This window comes from Pongo pygmaeus, chromosome 20, assembly GCF_028885625.2.
Source record: "Pongo pygmaeus isolate AG05252 chromosome 20, NHGRI_mPonPyg2-v2.0_pri, whole genome shotgun sequence".
Lineage (NCBI taxonomy): Eukaryota > Metazoa > Chordata > Mammalia > Primates > Hominidae > Pongo > Pongo pygmaeus.
The window spans coordinates 9818614-9834343 of NC_072393.2; positions in this window are offsets into that span (position 1 = coordinate 9818614).

Genomic DNA, 15730 nt, shown 5'->3' on the forward strand with positions numbered 1-15730 from the left:
GAATTTGGTTCATAAATGTAGTATTTTGCCAGGTACGGTGGCTCATGCCTGTAATCCTAGCAATTTGGGAGGCCGAGGTGGGAGGATCACCTGAAGTCAGGAGTTCGAAACCAGCCTGTCCAACAAGGTGAAACCCTGTCTTTAATAAAAATACAAAAAAATTAGCCAAGCATGGTGGTGGGCTTTCTGTAATCCCAGCTATTCGGGAGGCTGAGGCAGGAGAATCGCTCAAACCCAGAAGGCAGAGATTGCAGTGAGCAGAGATCGCGCCACTGGACCCCAGCCTGGGCAACAAAAGCGAAAATCCATCTCAAAAAAAAAAAGATATTTCAGATCAATGAAGCAAAAAAAACCATTTGTAATGGAAAGTCTAAGACAGCTGGTTAGCCGTCAGAGAAAAGATGAAATTAAATCTATACTTCACAGCATATACAAGAATAAACTCTAAATGGACTAGGGATCTAAATGTGAAAAATAAAACCATATACGCATTCAGGGTGTTTAAGTGATTTCTTGGCTGAGTAAGGAAAAAGATGTGACCACAAGGCGGCGGTAGCACACAAGCTTTATTTGGGATGTGCTTTGACAGGTTAGGAGTGGCGGGAGGTAGCAAACAGCAAGAGAATATCCACAGGCTTCCACCTGTGGGTCGCTGCTCAGAAAGGGTGGAAAGGAAGAAAGACTCCCAGAGGAGAAGGGGAATCAAAGAGGGGGCTTATATGACTAAGTGATGATGCTCAGCAGCCTGGCAGCCTATCTTCCAGTTAAACAGTTCTGAAGGACAAGTCTGGCCAATGTGGTGAAACTTCATCTCTACTAAAAATACAAAAGTTAGCTGGGTGTGGCAGCGTGTGACTGTAATCCCAGCTACTCAGGAGGCTGAGGCAGGAGAATTGCTTGCACCCAGGAAGCGGAGGTTGTATTGAGCCAAGATCATGCCATTGCACTCCAGCCTGGGCGATAGAGTGAGACTCAGTCTCAAAAAAAAAAAAATAAAATATTTAATTATCTATTCATTCTGAGTGCAGGGAAACACTGATAGGACTATTCTGAAAATAATAAGATTCAGAATCTATCAGGGATAGATGGGAAGGGCTTCAACAGAATGGTGGGATAAGAACAAAATGGAGAGGATAGGGATAGGGAAACCTCTCTGAGCATATCATTCTGTTTAGTTCTGATGTTTAAAATCACATTCTACTTTTTTTTTCTTTTTGACAGGGTTTCACTCTGTCACACAGGCTGGAGTGTAGTGGCATTATCATTGCAGCCTTTACCTTGTGAGCTCAAGTAATCCTCCTGCCCAAGTACCGGGGAATACATATGTGCACCACCACATCCAGCTAATTTTTTAAAATATTTTTTGTAGGTAAGAGACCTCTCTATGTTGCCCAGGCTGCTCTTGAACTTCCAGTCTGTCATATATAAAGTTTTGGTGCCACAAAAGAGATTACACTTGAATATAAAATTTTCTTTTTAATTCTCAGCAAGGCAAGATATTTCTATAGAAAGGTGAACTCTCACAGATGTAGCAATGGTGGGCGCACACCCGGACAAGGGAGGGAAAGGGGTTCTTATTCCTGACACACGTGGTCCCTACTGCTCTGTCATTCCCCTATCGGCTAGGGTTGGACCTCACAGGCTAAACTAATTCCGATTGACTAATTTAAAGAGAGTGATGGAGTGAGTGGTTTGGGAAAAGGTTGCTTTATGAGGAAGTTAAGTTTAAAAGTAGAAGGCAAAGAATTGAGCATACTGACATATTAATTCTTTGAAGAGAAATTTATAATTCATATTCAACAACTTCCTCCTCTTGCATTTTTTTTTTTACGGCTTTCTCTTCAAACTTATTTAACATGTCTTGACTTAGTTGTTCTGCTTGATTTTCCAAAAGAAGGAGCTTCTCTGGATAAGGTGGAAGATAGTTAAAGGAGTTTTTAGTAAGTGCCATTTCTATGAGCCTCTGCACCAACCTACAGATGCATGGTGTGACACGGCACCTGACAAGAATAAGTACACCCATTACGGCTACGAAGGAGGTAGGAACTGAGGCTGTTATTCCTTTCCATTTACCGAACCACTTTTCTAGCCATTCTGTAAAGGGGTAATTTACCCCTGAATTGCTGGCCAACTCATTGGATAGAGCAGTCAGACCTTGCAATGCCTTTGTTATACTTCCATTAGGGGCTGTGTTGTTTGGGATGAAGGTACAACAATGAGTTTTAATCATGATGCAAACTCTTCCTCTTTCTGCTAATACCATGGCTAAAGCTATCCTATTTTCCCAAGCCATCTGGCTAGCAGCCCCCAATTGCTCAGCTATTCCTTTAACAGCATCTCTAGTGTAGTTAATAAATCGCTGTTGGTTGTAATAGATGTAGTTTACCCAATCTACATTTTTTTTTCTTTTTTTGAGATGGAGTCTCACTCTGTCGCCCAGGCTGGAGTGCAGTGGTGCGATCTTGGCTCACTGCAAGCTCCGCCTCCCGGGTTCATGCCATTCTCCTGCCTCAGCCTCCTGAGGAGTTGGGACTACAGGCACCCACCACCATGCCCAGCTAATTTTTTGTATTTTTAGTAGAGACAGGGTTTCACCGTGTTAGCCAGGATGGCCTCGATCTCCTGACCTTGTGATCCACCTGCCTCGGCCTCCCAGTGCTGGGATTACAGGCGTGAGCCACCGCACCCGGCCCACCCAATCTACGTTTTTATTAACTGTCACCTACCAAAATATTGACTCAAATCCTGCAGCTATTGGATTTTGGGCTTTAAATTGATCTGGTGTTCCCCGTGGGACTCCAATTGCGTCTAAATAGCCGTGAGAGTTGAAAGACCCATAAGGGACTTCTCTTGCTTTATGAAGTCTTATCTTCCCTCCCTCTGGTTGCTGAAATGCCAGGGTGAAAGGGATAGCCAATTGGACTAAAGCACAAGTGCCACTCCAGTTATTCAGCAGCGTCCAGTAAAGGTCCACCACAATATCACCACACAACCGCTCAGGGATGAACAAGGGCTGGCTGATTGGTAAGCTCTTGAAAGTTCTTAAGCTCACTGCATCCCTTCAGGTCTCCAAGGAACACTAAGTTTCCTCCCTGTTGTGAGAGACACGAAGTGAACTTAGTGTTGGGAGACAGAAGCTGGCTGGCCCTCAGGGGCTGACCTGCCCGGTGTTGAACTTCAGGATATAGCAGACACAGAGAGTTGGCACGACTCTTTAACCTAGGCTGTAGAATCCTGGAAAAGAGCTACCATGCAGCCCATGCCTGGTCTAATGGAGGACCACCCTAGTGGAAAGGGGACAATCTGGGCCTCTGGCCTGCCATGCACACTAGCATAATGATTGCTTTTGTTTAACATGCGGACGGAATATTTGATCCATTCCAACCAGGTGTTTACATCTTGGTATCCTGTGTCAATTGCCAAAGTTTAAGTCTTTAACTTCTACCATCACTATCTTGGCCTTGTCCTTAGATGGAGGAGGAACAATAGTTCCATTGTGAGAGGTTTCGGAAAAAGGCTTAGAGGCAGGTGCAGGCAGCGGGGGATCAAAGAAATGCATTTCAAAGAATCCAATAGGGTCTGTCCTTGAAACTTCAGCCCCTATACCATAAAACCGGCTTAAAGAAGGGAACTGGCTTAGAAAAGGAGGAGAACTTTGGGGCTCAAAATAATAACCTATATAGGGTTGCACTGGTTTGGCTGACAGTTGGGGGGGTGGGCTGTCCCTTTAGTAAATGAATGTATGGTTTTAGGAAATTACAAAAACTGGTTCGGGCAGTCCATCCTTGCTCTTTGGTGGTCCACAGAACGTTGGACCAACTACGGCATAAAAGCTCTACATCAGGGGTTGGGGGCAAGACTCCTGGTTTCCACTGGGGTCTTTATTGAAATCTCCCAAATTAAATGGTCCTAATTCACTAATGCCCAGTCTGAGGAGAGCCAGGAGGGACAGAGGTACTTTTCTGAAGTAGTGAGCTGCCTTTGACTTGACAAATCCCCACAGGGTATAACAAGGCAAGCATTAAATGCAACAGTTTGAGGTGAAATTGACTTGGTTATGTTAATAACTAGATGGTCAGCAACAGAGCAAGGAAAGAAGAAAGAGTAATAGAATAGATGAAAGACAGTTAAATTCTTCTTAGCTTTAGTTTGGTAGGGTTTTCCCCTGGGACTATGGCCCACCACTCTGGAGGGGGTGGCGCTTTCTTGACTCTGGTATGATGAGTCCATCCTCTCTCTGCTGTGCGGACTGCGGTTTCAGTAGTGAGGAGCATTAAGTAATGAGATTCCCAGGCTGGCTCAAGCTTCTCCTCTTTCCAGCTCTTTATGAGGACATGATCCCCAGGCTGATGATGCACTGGGAACTCTAAGGGTGGCACCTGTGCTAATAGACCTTTAGTTTTAAGAGAGAATAGAAGATAGACAAAGTATATAATTTTTAAGGAACTGATCTTTTGTTTCAAAGGTAGGAATATCAGTAGTGGAGTGCAAATAAGGTAATCTGTAGAGCATCTCATAAGGAGAAAGACCTATGTCTTTCCATGGTGCAGTTTGAATTCTCAGCAGGGCGATAGGAAGACAATTCGTCCATGGCAATCGAGTCTAATTTGGTTAAGTGGTTACTTAGAGTCTGATTCATTCTTTCTACTCTCCCTGATGAGGGTGGGTGCCAGGGAGTATGGTGTTCCTGTTTAATGTCTAATGTTTGGGATAGCTTTTTAATAATGTGTGTGGTGAAATGAGTTCCATTGTCTGAATCAATATTTTCTGTTAGTCCAAACCTGGGTACTATATTTTCAATTAAGGCCTTAACTACATTATTGGCTGTTGCATTTGAAAAGGGGGCAGCTTCAACCAAGTGAGTGAGGTAGTCTACTATCACTAGTAAATATTTTAGATGACCTATTGAAGGCATTTCTGTGTAATCAACTTGGATACTTTGGAATGGCCTTAAGCCCAGATTCCTTCCCCTGAGAGGTAATCTTTTTATAGTATGTCTATTAGTTTTCTTACATACTAAGCAACTATCTGTAACCTGTTTGGCCAGAGTATAAATTCCTATATAACCATAAACTCTGAGAACTGCAACACACGTGGCCTGGGGCCCCCAGTGGGTCTCCTGATGTAGTTGGGATAAGACTTCACTCATAAGGGGTTTGGACAACATTTCTCTCTGGTCTGACAGCATCCACTTTCTTTCTGAATTCTCTTTAGCATCTATGTTTATTAGTTTCTCTTTTTTGGTGGAAGAGAAAATGGGGATTATGGTAGGAGGAGGGAGGTAGGGAGTTAAGTGAAAAATATGCATTTCAGAAGACACAGCAGCCTGCTTGGCTACCTGATCTGCTAGGTTATTTCCTCGACTTTCAAAAGAGGCTTTTCTGGTGTCCGGGAATGTGGACAATAGTTATTTCTTCTGGCAACTGAAGATTATTCAATACTTGGGTGATCAGCTCCTTGTGAATAAGGTCTTGACTTTTACTATTAATGAGACGTCGTTCAGTCCAAATTTTTCCAAATGTATGAGCCACTTCAAAGGTGTACTTAGAATCGGTATAGATGGTTCCCTCCTGGTCCTGTAAGTACTTTAAGATTTGGCTGAGTGCCAACAGCTCACACGTTTGAGCAGACCAACTGTTGGGCAATTTTTCTGACTCATTTCTATGAGAGTTTCTCCATCAATCACTGAATACCCATTGTGCCTTTTTCCCTCAATGACCCAGAAGGAACCATCTATGAATAAGTGCCCTCCAGTCCAGAAGGGGGTTTCTCCTAGGTCTGGTCGAACCTTTCTATTGTAATCAATTAAATCTAAACATGTGTGTTCTCTCCTTAGATTTGGATTCCCTGTAGGAAACCTGCTGGGTCGAGTGAATTATCAGTGGTCAATGTTAAACCATCCTTTTATTTTTTTCTTTTTTTGAGATGGAGTCTCGCTCTGTCACCAGGCTGGAGTGCAGTGGTGCCATCTCAGCTCACTGCAACCTCCAACTCCCAGGTTCAAGCGATCCTCCTGCTTCAGCCTGCCAAGTAGCTGGGACTACAGGCGTGTGCCACCACGCCCAGCTAATTTTTGTATTTTTAGTAGAGACGGGGTTTCACCATGTTGGCCAGGATGGTCTCGATCTATTGACCTTGTGATCCATCAGCCTCTGCCTCCCAAAGTGCTGGGATTACAGGCGTAAGCCACCACACCCGGCCGTAAATCATCCTTTTCTAACAGAATGGCCTCATACTTTAAGATTCTTGAGTCAGTAAGCCATCTCCCTGCTCTATGGTTTAAGATAGTTCTAACTTGGTGAGGCGTGCTTACTGTCAATTTTCCTCCAAAGGTTAACTCTCTGCTTTCCTTGACTACTATTGTTGTAGCCACGATGGACTGGATGCATTGAGGCCATCCACAAGTGACTGGGTCTGAGGCTTTTGATAGGAAGGCTACAGGCTGCCGGCGGCCTCCATGTTCTTGAGTCAGCACTCCTAAAGTTATCCCACTCTCCACATTAACAAAAAGGTGGAATGGCTTTTCTAGAGAGGGTAAGGCTAAAACAGGAGCAGTTATGAGCCTTTCCTTCAACTTCTCAACTTGATCAACTTCCTCAGAAGTCCACAGGAGACAGTTAGATTTCTCCTGAGCAAGTTTTTGATATAACAGTTTACTGTGCAGTGCATATGAGTCAATCCATAAGTGGCATTATCTGACTAATCCTAAACATTTCCTGAGTTCTTGTTTAGTTTGAGGCAAGGGTAGGGACACAATTCCCTCAATTTGTTCAGGCCCTATTCTTCGCTTGCCTGCACTTATTAAGTGGCCTAAATATTTAAATTCGGGATCTACATACTGAAGCTTTCTTTTTGAGACTCGTAGCCCTTCAAACTACAGGTGATTAAGAATATGTGTAGAGAAGTCAGTTACCTTCTCTATATCTTCACCAGATATAAGACTGTTGTCCACGTACTGAAGAAGTTATATTTGTTCTGGGATGACAACTTTTTCTAGTACTTGTTCTAAAATTTGGCCAAAAAGATTAGGGGAGTCTGTGAACCCTTGGGGCAAGACTGTCCATCGATATTGTTGTTTCCGCCCTGAGTGGGGATCCTCCCATTCAAAAGCAAATATATCTCAGCTATCTTCAGCCAGGGGACATGCCCAAAAACCATTCTTCAAATCTATTACAGTAAACCATTGATGATTATATGAAATCTTGCGAAGAATAGTGTAAGGATTGGGGACAAAGGGGTGGGTAGTCTGGACTATTTGGTTGATAGCTCTACAGTCCTGTACTACCCAATATGACCCATCTGTTTTCTTGACTGGCAGTATTGGGGTGTTTTAAGGAGACATACAGGGCTGGAGAAGCCCGTCCTTAATAAGGCCTTTGATTATAGGTTTCAACCTTATCCTACCTTCTAGGGGAATAGGGTATTGCTTCCTTCTTACTACTTCTCCTGGGGTTTTTAGCTTGATGTGGATTGGAGGGACTTGGAGTTCCCCTTAGTTTCCTTCTTTGGACCAGACATTAGGATTAATATATTTTTCATCTGCAGCGGTGAGTAGGTTTAATGAGGTGAAGAATTCTCTTGGGCTGACTTGTAGACCTATGCCCAACTTTAACATTAAATCCCTCCCCAGTAAATTAGTTCCTGCTTCAGGGATTAACAAGAACTGAATATAAGCTGAGAGATCCTGGTATCTAACTTCTGTGCTTTGTAAAATTTTTGCTCTAAATCCTTCCCCTTTTACCCTGGAAACTAAAAGTTCCTCTGAGGAGGAGACAACATTAGACGGGGGGAAACAAACAGGAGCGAGCAGCCCCTGAATCAACAAAAAGGCGATAAGCTCATGTTTAGGTCCCACATCCAAATTGAACAAGGGCTCCTGGTGGGACTCAAGATAAAAGAGACAGGGCCCCTGACCGCCCTATTCCTTGAAAGTCATGAGTGGAAGAGCTTCTTTCTCCTTTCTTAGTTCAGGACATTCTCTCTTGAAGTGGCCTGTTCTTCCACATCTATAGCACATATCTTGTCCTTCCTCCCTCTTAGTTCTGGGATTCTTTAACCCTGCCCCCCCATACTCTTTAGGGGGCCTGGTAGATGAGGACCTTGGTCCTCCAGATGGAGGCTGGGGTCCTTTAAAACAGGGTTCGGACCCTTTATACTTTCTAGGTCCCTGGAAGCTCTGTCTAGAATTACCTGGGTTTGGAGCCATCTGTTGGAAGGTGGAAAACATAAGTTTTGTCTTTTGTTTCTGTCTTCCTTCGTCCTGTTTCACGTGTACTTCCTGAGCTTCCCTGAGAAGCTCACTTAGAGGATGGTCTTCCCAATTGTCTATTTTTTGTAACTTTTTTGAAATGTCTGACCAACTTTTACTGACAAATTGGAGTTTCAACATTCCTTGCCCAAGGATATCATCCAAATTAAGGTCTGCATATTGCCTCATTTGCTCCCTCAGTCTGTCTAGGAATCTCATTGGCCCTTCATCCTTTTCCTGTTGTATATCAAGCACTTCAGAAAGATTTCGGGTTTGGGGTACTGATTCCTGATTTCCTTTTATTATCATCTCCCTTAGGTCCTGCATATTTTCCCGGTGATCTGCGTTGTTATTGTCCCACCGGAGGTCTTGGGTGGGGAATTTCTATTCCGCGGTAGGAACGTTTTTACCGGGAGGGTTCTTACGTTCCCTAACTACCATAGCAGCCCTAGGAATCATACTCCTTTATTCCCCTGAAAAGAGGATGCCCAAGATGGACATTAACTCGACCCAAGTGTATAACTGAGGTCCTAAGAATTGGTCAATTTGGTCTGCCACTCTGTAATGGTCATCTAGTAGCGGTTTAAGCTCCTTTTTAAAATTACAGACTTCTGAACTGGTTAAGGGAGCATTTACAAAGCCAATTACAAAGCCATTGGCCCCCTCTCCTTGTGGTACCTCTTTCAAAGGGAAGAGGGTCAGGGCTGACCTCTTAAGTATGGAGGGAAGTGGAAAATTCTGAGTATCTTTTTTACATTGTTCTACCTCACGCTGGAGTCCTTTTAGAGAGGGGTATTTAGGTTGGGGGGAGGGCAGGCTGGTGGGATGATGGGATGGTAATTCCGAAGAGTCAGGGTTATAAGGAGGAGGGATAACGTGAGTAGAGGGGGAATTTGGAACGGGATCTGAGGTGGCAGTGGCTGTCTGAGGGGAAAGATTGGGGATACTGAATGGGGAAGATAGTCTAGGGGATCCCATGCATTGGAGTCTTTAGGCATGAGAGCTGGCTCCTCTGACTTTTCATTTGAGGTGCCAGATTGGGTTCTTCCCTATTTGTTTTTAAGCGAAAAAGGAGGGCTGGTCCTTGCCTCCAACAAAGGGCATAGCCTAGTTCTTCTTGAGACACTGGACTTTTATTATTAACATATCAGATTAGAAGCTGACACATTACATCCTCAGTTGATTCAAACTTTGGCCAGAAGATTGAGGGATTAAGGATGGGTCCAAATAAAACGCAATATTTTATCATTTGTTGCTTTTTCCTATGTTTAGTCCTTTCATTATCCTTCCAGTGTTTCAGCATAAGACCTAGGGGGCTATCTGGGGGAATATCTTTGTTACCATCTTTATCCCCCTTGCTCCCTGTCTTGCTTGGGGTACTTCCCATCTTGATGGTTTTGGGGTAAGGTTCAAGGTTCAATTTCCCTTACTGGAAATTTCTCACCTTTCAGGGTGAGGCTCAATTTTCACTGGAAACTTCTTGCCTTTTGGAGTAAGGCTCAATTTCCCCTCTGGAAATTTCTTGACTTTTCTATTATTGGAGGTTTGTGTGTTCAATCCCCCCTCCACGATGGGGATGTCTCCCCTCTTTTTAATAATTTAGCCACCCCAACCAAGGAGTACTTCACTACACCCACCCCCGACCCCTGTGGCTTTCTTACCTTGTTCCTGATCACCAAGGAAATACTTTACTGGCTCCTGCAGCATCTCCTGCCTTCGTAGGTGCACAGAGTCATCACTGCAGTATGTGAGGATCCTTTAAGCTAGGTTGCTGGCTAGTTTTTTTTTCCTGCGTTGCTGAGAGCTAGGGTTATTCCTCACACTGATTGGGTTCTGATTTCTCCCCTATGAGGCCACCACAAAGGGTGGGGTGCAAGCCTCCTCATGAGAGAGAACCAGAGACCACCCCCAGAGAGGAATGTAATCCCAGATGAGCCCCCAAATTGTTATATATGAAGTTTCAGTGCTGCAAAAGAAATAGCACTCGAGGCCAGATGCAGTGGCTCATGTCTGTAATTCCAGCACTTTGGGAGGCCTAGGCGGGTGGATCACGAGGTCAGGAGATTGAGACCATCCTGGCTGGCACGGTGAAACCCCATCTCTACTAAAAAATACAAAAAATGAGCCAGGCATGGTGGCAGGCACCTGTGGTCTCAGCTACTCAGGAGGCTGAGGCAGGAGAATGGCGTGAACCTGGGAGGTGGAGCTTGCAGTGAGCAGAGATCACACCACTGAACCCCAGTCTGGGCAACAGATTGAGACTCCATCTCAGAAAAAAAAAAGAAAAAGAAATAGCCGTCGAATACAAAATTTTATTTTTAATTCTCAGCAAGGCAAGGTATTTCTATAGAAGGGTGTGCTCTCACTGATGGAGCAATGGTGGGCACAGACTTGCACAAGGGAGGGAAAGGGGTTCTTATTCCTGACACACGTGGTCCCTACTGCTCTGTCGTTCCCCTATTGGGTAGGGTTAGACCACACAGGCTAAACTAATTCCAATTGATTAATTTAAAGAGATTCACAGGGTGAGTGGTTTGGCAGGAAAAATGGTTATGAAATGAATTGGAATGAATGAGTCAGGGTGGAGTAGGTAATCTGAATGAGTAGAATGAGTCAGGGTGGAGTAGGTAATGAGTCAAGGTGGAGAATGAGTCAGGGTGGAAAAGGTTGCTTTACGAGGAAGTTTAAAAGTAGAAGGCAAAGAATTGAGCATACTGACATATTAATTCTTTGAAGAGAAATTTCAACTTCATATTCAACAACTCTAAAGCAATTCTCCATCCTTGGCCTCCCACATTTTTTTTTTTTGAGACAGACTCTCACTCTGTTGCCAGGCTGGAGTGCAGTAGATCAATCTCGGCTCACTGCAACCTCTGCCTCCTGGGTTCAAGTGATTCTCATGCCTCAGTCTCCCAAGTAGCTGGGACTACAGGTGCCAGCCACCATGCCCAGTGAATTTTTGTATTTTTAGTAGAGACGGGGTTTCACCATGTTGGCCAGGATGCTCTTGATCTCCTGACCTTGTGACCCACCTGCCAAGGCCTCCCAAAGTGCTCAGATTACAGGCAGGAGCCACCATGCTCAGCCTTGGCCTCCTACATTGTAATGATTACAGACATGAGCCACTGTGCTTGGCCCTTTATTCCTTTACATATTTAATATTTTTAAAAATCAACAAAGAGGCCAGGCACGGTGGCTCAGGCCTTTAATCCCAGCACTTTGGGAGGCCAAGATGGGTGGATTATGAGGTCAGGAGTTCAACACCAGCCTGGCCAATATGGTGAAACCCCATCTGTACTAAAAAATACAAAGATTAGCCGGGCATGCTGGTGCATGCCTGTAGTCCCAGATACTCGGGAGGCTGAGACAGGAGAATTGCTTGAACTCAAGAGGCAGAGGTTGCAGTGAGCCAAGATCACTACACTGCACTCCAGCCTGGGTGACAGAATGAGACTCCATCTCAAAAAAATAAGTAAATAAATAAAGACCACACCCAATCAGCTCAAGCCTGTGGCTAGAGATAAGAATCTAGAATGAATCAGCCAGGCGCGGTGGCTCACGCCTGTAATCCCAGCACTTTGGGAGGCCAAGGCAGGCAGATCACGAAGTCAGGAGATTCAGACCATCCTGGCTAACACGGTGAAACCCTGTCTCTACTAAAAATACAAAAAAAAAATTAGCCGGGCGTCGTCGTGGGCACCTGTACTCCCAGCTACCTGGGAGGCCAAGACAGAAGAATGGCGAGAACCCAGGAGGCAGAGCTTGCAGTGAGCCGAGATCACACCACTGCACTCTAGCCTGGGCGACAGAGCGAAACTGCATCTCAAAAAAAATTTAAAAAAATCTAGAAAGAATCTAGAGATATCTTTCCTGCCCAAGATAGTGTTTTCCTCCTACTTCCTTTAAACTGACTATCCAGGTATTTGCTCCTAAATTTAAAGTGACTCACACCCTATTCCCTTATGTATACAGCTAGCTGCCACAACCTCCCTCCTTCTCTGCCTCTCATCCCTGCCTTGCATGACCCATGGATGGAAGACTGTCCTCCGAACTCATTTTGCCCTCCCTTCCCAGGATGTGTAAGCAATAAATCTTTGAAATTATGTCCTATTGGGGTGGTGTTTTGAATTTGCACCTACCATCTGAAGAACCAGGGGCTGCCCTTGGTTGAGATTTCCCCAGGGAGCTGGTGTGAACACAAGGTCAGGTTTCCAGTGTCAGAGTGATGATCAGGCAGGCATAAGCTGAAGACAGGTCAGACAAGAGCAGCTATGTCGCTGGGCACGGTGACTCACTCCTGTAATCCCAGTACTTTGGGAGGCCAAGGTGAGCGGATCACCTGAGGTCAAGAGTTTGAGACCAGCCTGGCCAACATGGTGAAACCTCATCTCTACTAAAAATACCAAAAATATTAGCTGGGCATGGTGGCACATGCCTGTAGTCCCAGCTACTCAGGGAGGCTGAGGCAGGAGAATTGCTTGAACCCAGGAGGTGGAGGTTGCAGTAAGCCAAGATTGGGCCACTGCGCTCCAGCCTAGGCGACACAGGGAGACTCCATCTCAAAAAAAAAAAAAAAAAAAAAAAGAGCAGTCTAAGTCGTCTATCAGTATAAACAAGTTTCCCCAGGTGAAGGACCCCCTGGGAATAGAGCAGCTTAGGTTTAGGCTGTCAGCCAGGTTTTGCACAACAACTCACACTGTAATCCCAGCACTTTGGGAGGCTGACGCAGGCAGATCACTTAGCTAAGGAGTTCCAGACCAGCATGGCCAACATGGCGACACCCCGTCTCTACTAAAAATACAAAAATTAGCCCAGCATGGTACGGGAAACATGTAATCCAAGCTACTTGGGAGGCTGAAGCAGGAGAATCGCTTGAGCTCTGCAGTTGCAGGTTGCAGTGAGCTGAGATCATGCCACTGCACTCCATCCAGCCTGGATGACAGAGGGAGAGTCTGTCATTCATCAATAAATAATTAATTAAATTTAAAAAATGTATCCCTTAGGCCAGTCGTGGTGGCTCACTCCTGAAATCCCAGCACCTTGGGATGCTGAGGCAGGCAGATCACCTGAGGTCAGGAGTTTGAGACCAGCCTAACCAACATGATGAAACCCCTTCTCTAATAAAAATACAATATTAGCCGGGTGGGGTGGTGCATGCCTGTAGTCCCAGCTACTCGGGAGGCAGAGGCAGAAGAATCCCTTGAACCCAGGAGGTGGAGGTTGCAGTCAGCCAAGATCAAGCCATTGCACTCCAGCCTGGGTAACACAGCAAGACTCCATCTCAAAAATAGAAAAGAATAGAATAGGCTGGGTGTGGTGGCTCACGCCTGTAATCCCAGCACTTTGGAAGGCCAAAGCGGGTGGATCACCTGAGGTCAGGAGTTCGAGACCAGCCTGACCAGTATGATGAAACCTCGTCTCTACTAAAAATACAAAAATAACCCCAGCTACTTGGGAGGCTGAGGCTGGAGAATTGCTTGAACTCGGGAGGCGGAGGTAGCAGTGAGCCAAAATTGCGCCACTGCACCCCAGAATGGGCGATAGAGGGAGACTCCATCTAAAAAAAAAAAAAAAAAAGAGTAGAATAGAATAGAATGGAAATAATGCCAAGTGCAGTGGCTGACACCTGTAATCCTAGCACTTTGAGAGGCTGAGGCAGGCGGATTGCCTGAATTCAGGAGTTCAAGACCAGCCTCAGCAACATCGTGAAACCCCGTCTCTACTAAAATAGAAAAAAAAAAAATTAGCCAGGCGTGGCAGATGTGCCTATAGTCCCACCTACTTGGGAGGCTGAGGCAGAATTGCTTAAACCCACGAGGCAGAGGTTGCAGTAAGCCGATATTGCACCACTGCACTCCAGACTGGGCAACAGAGCAAGACTGTCTCCAAAAAAAAAAAAAAAAAATTAAATTAAAAAAAATAGGCAGCTGGGCATGGTGGCTCACGCCTGTAATAGTCGTCTCACTATGTTGCCCAAGGTGGCCTTGAACTCCTGGGCTCCAGTGATCTTTTTGCCTAAGCCTTCCAAAGTGCTGGGATTACAGGCCTGAGTCACTGTTCCCAGCCTAGATTCTTGTAGCATAAAGATAGATTAAGAATTTAGAAAAAGTAGGAACATGCCCCAGGACAGTATATGACAGTCATAATCTACATATAAATATCATTCAGGGCCAGGCAGGGTGGCACACACCTGTAATCCCAGCACTTTGGGAGGCCGAGGCAGGTGGATCACGAGGTCAAGAGATCGAAACCATCCTGGCCAAAATGGTGAAACCCCGTCTCTACTAAAAATACAAAAATTAGCTGGGCGTGGTGGTGCGTGCCTGTAGTCCCAGCTCCTCGGAGGCTAAGGCAGAAGAATCGCTTGAACCGGGGAGGTGGAGGTTGCAGTCAGCCTAGATCACGCCATTGCACTCCAGCCTGGGCACAGAGCAAGACTCTGTCTCCAAAACAAAAAAAAAAAAAATCATTCAGGGACAATAAGGAAAAAAAAATTACAAAGTTATTCAAACATAGCTCCATAACACATTAGTAAAGGTAATCAAATAGTCTTTTAAAATGATCCATTATGTCTCAGTTGAGCTTATCCAGGAATGTAAGGTTGATGTAACACTAGAAATGTAATAAATACAAAAACCACATTTACTTTATTTTATTTCTGATGAAGTCTCACTCTGTCACCAGGCTGGAGTGCAGTGGTGCAATCTACACTCAATGCAACCTCCAGCTCCCAGGTTCAAGCAATTCTCCTGCTTCAGCCTTCCGAGTAGCTGGAATTCCAGGTGCACACAACCACACCCAGCTAATTTCTGTATTTTTAGTAGAGATGGGGCTTCACCATATTGGCCAGGCTGGTCTCGAACTCTTGACCTCAAGTGATCAGCCCATCCCCACCTCCCAAAGTGCTGGTATTACAGATATGAGCCACCACACCCAACCTGACCACATTTATTTTAGAAACGAGTCCTTCCATGCATTCATTCATTCAAGTTTTTTGCTTTTTGTTTTGTTTTTTGTTTTTTGAGATGTGGTCTTGCTATGTTGTCTAAGCTGGTCTAGAACCCCTGGGTTCAGGCCATCCTCCCAAGTAGCTAGAACTATAGGCATGCATCACCACATCATTTCATTTAAGTATTTATTACTTACCATCATGGGCCAGGTACAGTTCTAGGTACTTGAGTTTTATCAGTAAATAAACATGATCATCACAGAGGATGCACAGGAAGCATTTAATAAATTCAAGAGGAATTCAGCCTCACAAATTATGAAATATTGGGAAATCATTCATCATGTAAAAACTGGATACAAAAAGAAACCTTTCCTGTAAGAGATAGCCTCTTCAAAAAATAAAATAAAAACCTACAGCCAAGCCAATAAAATAGAGCACATATCTCAGCAGAACTGCAGACAATTATGCTGGTATTACTACTATTAGTTGGTGTTGTGCTGAAGGTTGAAATTAGTCCAGTAAAGCAAGAAAAT